The following is a 4481-nucleotide window of genomic DNA, read 5'->3' as shown; positions in this document are numbered from 1 at the left end:
TTGCTCCTTCTTGACAGGAAAAGCTTAGTCAAATCATTTCTCTAAAACTCTCAGCAATTCTCCTCTAGGGTATATTTACCCCGGGCCTCCAAACCTGTATTTAGGAATAAAATCAGTCTAATCATCATGTTAAATCTTTTACACCAGTGGCTCCATTCAAACCTGCCTAGAAACAACACTTGTGTGTTAACACTAACTTCATTTTAAAACTCACATTTTCCACTTGTAATACCTGTGTTATAACATGTTCTTGATGCAGCATATTTTGATTTCATTTTGCTCTTCTTAATGTAACGGTACAGTCTAATTATACTTTACCAGACTTAACCAAAATATATGTGCTTACTTTGCTCCTGCTTTAAAGGAAAAAACCTTGGTCACTTCGACAAGTGTTTGTTATTCTATAACTGCATTTTATATGAAAAGTCTAGCTCCTATGTGACTCATAAATATTACTTTTGTTTTAGTTATTTTCCTCTATCAACTTTAATTGACTTCTGCAGTGGCCTATTTTGTTAATGGCATGAGTTCTATCAAACAGTTTCTCCCCTTTAGCATTTGGCATTTTCCCAACAATATAATGTACTGCCATAATCTACACCCAGTCAACAAAACAGAATTTTCTTAAAGCAAACATCAGCAACCCAAAATCAGCAGCCAAAACATTAAGTCTGCAAAGCATCCCCTTTCTCTCCCCAACCGAGTCAATTGTTTGTCCCCCTTTATTCATGCTAACCCTCATTCACTCATTCACACACATTCACTCAAAAGAAAAACAATTGTCTATCCTTTTTGGTCTGGATTGACACGCGGCAATCCTTTTAGACCAGAACTCCCAGGTTCCCACAGGTGGCTTCTCCTCAGCCAGTTGTAATCTGGAAAAGCTCACCTTATATTTGCTCTCCCGAAAAGATTTTCAGCGATGTTAATTCAATCTTGCAGGCCTGCTTACAAAAAATGAGAAAAACAGAGAGCTGATTATTAGCTCATCAAAACACAAAACATAATCACCTGACAGGTTTTCTCTAAGTGCACTGTTACAATTTTAAAGGGCCCAATTCCAGACATGTCCATGTTTACTAAAACTCCCTCTTTTTAAAATAAGAAAACAACCCAAACCTCACTGACACAATCAACCCATCACTCAAACAACAACCCCAAAGATCTTAAACACAGAAGATTTTGCTTATTAATCTATCGATATGTTATGGAGATTAGAACTTCAGGGCCACAAAGGTTTTGCCCTACTCTTTGTTTGACTAATACTTACACAGTCTGAGATCAGACTTAAAATCACTCGCTATGTTCATTTTCCCCACATCATATCTCAGTGGCCTCAGATTCCACAGCGTCCTGAGAGTCCGAGGTCAACTGACATAATTTCACCTGCTAAATACACACAAAATTGTTGTTAAAAGCCACACAATTTGCACACAATAATGTTCCCCTTTAAGCACTTTAACATACTTAGATTTAGCATAAGATATATAAATGGTAAATGGTAAATGGCCTGTATTTGTATAGCGCTTTTACTAGCCCCCCCTAGGGACCCCAAAGCGCTTTACACACCCAGTCATCCACCCATTCACACACACATTCACACACTGGTGGAGGCAAGCTACAGTTGTAGCCACAGCTGCCCTGGGGCAGACTGACAGAAGCGAGGCTGCCATATCGCGCCATCGGCCCTTCTGGCCAACGCCAGTAGGCGGTAGGTGAAGTGTCTTGCCCAAGGACACAACGACCGAGACTGTCCGAGCCAGGGCTCGAACCGGCAACCTTCTGATTACAAGGCGAACTCCCAACTCTTGAGCCACGATCGCCATATAAACACGTTATAACGTGTCATCACTAAATTATAAATTTCTTATCCAACTCTGCCCTTCTAAACAGACCTGACCACCTTATTTAATTATCCTGTATTTTACCATTATCTATTTTACCAACTAATTCTTCTCAGTCTCTGCTATGTTTCCTGCATTGAAAGCCTCTGACACACAGCCACACAGCAAGCTTCTTTCTCACCCCTCATTTCAGCTAATTTGCATACTGAGTCATATCTCAAGAAGTTACCGTGACAAGAGAAAGGCATATTTAAATCTTACCACATTATTAAATTATTTTATTTTCTTCCTTCCAAAACAAGTAATCACTTGTTTTGTTCAATCGACACAAGAGGACTTCCAATTCACTATTTTAAAACTACTTTAAGCTTTTAATCACTTTTTTATTTTCACCAATGTCACTCTCTTGTCATTAAACTTTCCCGAGTTATTCCTCAACTTCAGGGTTTAAGTGTGTTCACGCCATTTTAACACTGATAAACAGACTCACATGCTCAACATGCTGTCTAATCCTCATGAGCTCTCTCGCAGTTGTAAGGTTAATGCATTTTCTGTTTGTGTGTATGATTTTATATATGTTTCTTTTTGCATGGTTTCAGACTCCTTCACAATTTTCCCACTTAAGCAGTCAGTTTTCTCTTCCCCAAGTTTGCTGACCCAAATTTTGATTTCCCACCTTAAATAACAGCATTCCTTGTCTTCAGCCAGGAGTTAGAGTTCACTTGTCAGGTTTAGTGATGCATGGCGCTGTAAACAACCAGGCCTGAATGTTTCCAGTGATGTAAACCTATAACTTTCTTCCGACCGCCACATGTGGAAAATTGATCCAGGTCTGCTTTGGACCTAAAAATAACAAAACTGAGACATTTTCCTTATTATCATCAGTGTTTAAACGACCCACTTCTCTCTCTCCGGCCAAAAATACCAATTTATTTCATGTATTCACCTTGATAAATGTAAGCGTGTTCTTCCTTGCGTTCATGTTATGTGGTCATGTTAATGGAGTGTAAGCTGCTTCTTCATTGTAAATGTATTTTATCATCAGGTTTAACTCATGCCTGTTTGCACTGAGCTGTGGATTCAAACTATCTCAATTCTGCTTCTCCCCAAAAATAATTTCCCATGTAACCATTTGTATATGTGTGTTTTTTACCTTTTTAACCTCATTGTTGTGATGTGGTGAAAATTTCTAAACCTTCATAAGTTCATCCTTCAATGCAATTTTCCCATATGCATTTACTATATAATGTCCAGGTTCACCTCTCACTGTCCTCACAGTTTCCTCGCAGATCAACACAGGCCCAAATCAGCTGTTTCTTCTCCCCATTTCTTCTCTCTTGATCTTTTCAGTCTTTTCTTTGAGGATTACTCCAAGCATGGCAAATCTGAAAATCAGTGTCCAGTGCTTTCACATAGTTGTTTATCCCACTGTTCAACTTCCCAGCTTAGAGTTCAGAGTGCATGTTCCATCAAGTATTTTCTTACATGCTGCTGCTGGAGTCGTCAGTGTTATAGTTCAGTTGCACTGTCTTTTTGCCTGCTATTAATTCTTCAAGTACACAGTGTTCTGTCTCTCTTCTGTCTTCATCAGGAGATTAACTGTCCTTTAAGCTTCTTCTCAGGATAAGGAGACAATGAGAGCCAAAGCCTGGCCTGTTTTCATCCCAATTCTGTTACTCTATGCTTTTGCTGCTGAACTCATGTTTCAGGTTGAGAAGAGTCCACCTGTATTGACACACTAAAACCTTCAATTAATATCCTTTTCATTTATTTTCTTAAGACATCCATTAGCTTCATCTGCCTAGATTTTACCTCGTCTCTCTCTCTCTGGGTGCACACTTCACACACCAGCCAGTTTCCTTTTATGGGCATGCAAAGTTCCTGTCACACACACACAGACTCATATTTTTCTGTTTCTCTCTTTCCTGTTTCTACAGGCTAATTGAACTCTTGTTATTTTAGTATTTACAGTCTATAAACCCTCTGTAATTCTGCTAAGTCTTGATCTAAAAACAATGCACCCTTATTTCACAATCTTCAGCGTGCTCAGCAGAGCTCTTTCAGACATCAGGACAATTAACAGTTTTCCACACATATCACCATTTCAATTCAGTTTCGTAGCATCATCCACGCAATACTTTCATCAGCATGTTACACTCCCCCCTAAACTTCCTTAAAAAATAAAATAAAATAAAATAAATCGTCTCACACACACACGCCAGGCCCTTTTTCTCTCAACATAATGTGCACCTTTAATCATTCATCCAAATAACAATTTTACACTCCATTTATACATTCACACATTTATATATAACAAAAGACTGCCACTAACTGCCAAGATAAATTATTACCATATCACATCTTCACTTCATCTTCAAAACCTTAGTACCGGTACACCTAACTTTTCGACCATTTTAAAAGCCTCTAAGGCCCAGGTTCACCCACCCTGCAGGTCAATCACCCTGCTTCGGGAACGCCCTCTTCGATAGCGGTCAAATTTCTAGGCCCTAATTAATTTATAACCGCTTCCCGCGGCTTGACAGGAAGCTCCACCTTCAGCGTCTAAGTATCCCACTTGCGCCTTACAGCTTTACTTAAAGCTTACCTGTCAATCACATTGAATGGTCACGGCCGGGG

This window comes from Neolamprologus brichardi, unplaced genomic scaffold, assembly GCF_056152115.1.
Source record: "Neolamprologus brichardi isolate AB-2024 unplaced genomic scaffold, ASM5615211v1 NODE_ptg000031l+_length_7269946_cov_1, whole genome shotgun sequence".
In the NCBI taxonomy this organism is placed as follows: Eukaryota; Metazoa; Chordata; class Actinopteri; order Cichliformes; family Cichlidae; genus Neolamprologus; species Neolamprologus brichardi.
Note: the sequence above shows the minus strand (reverse complement) of the source record.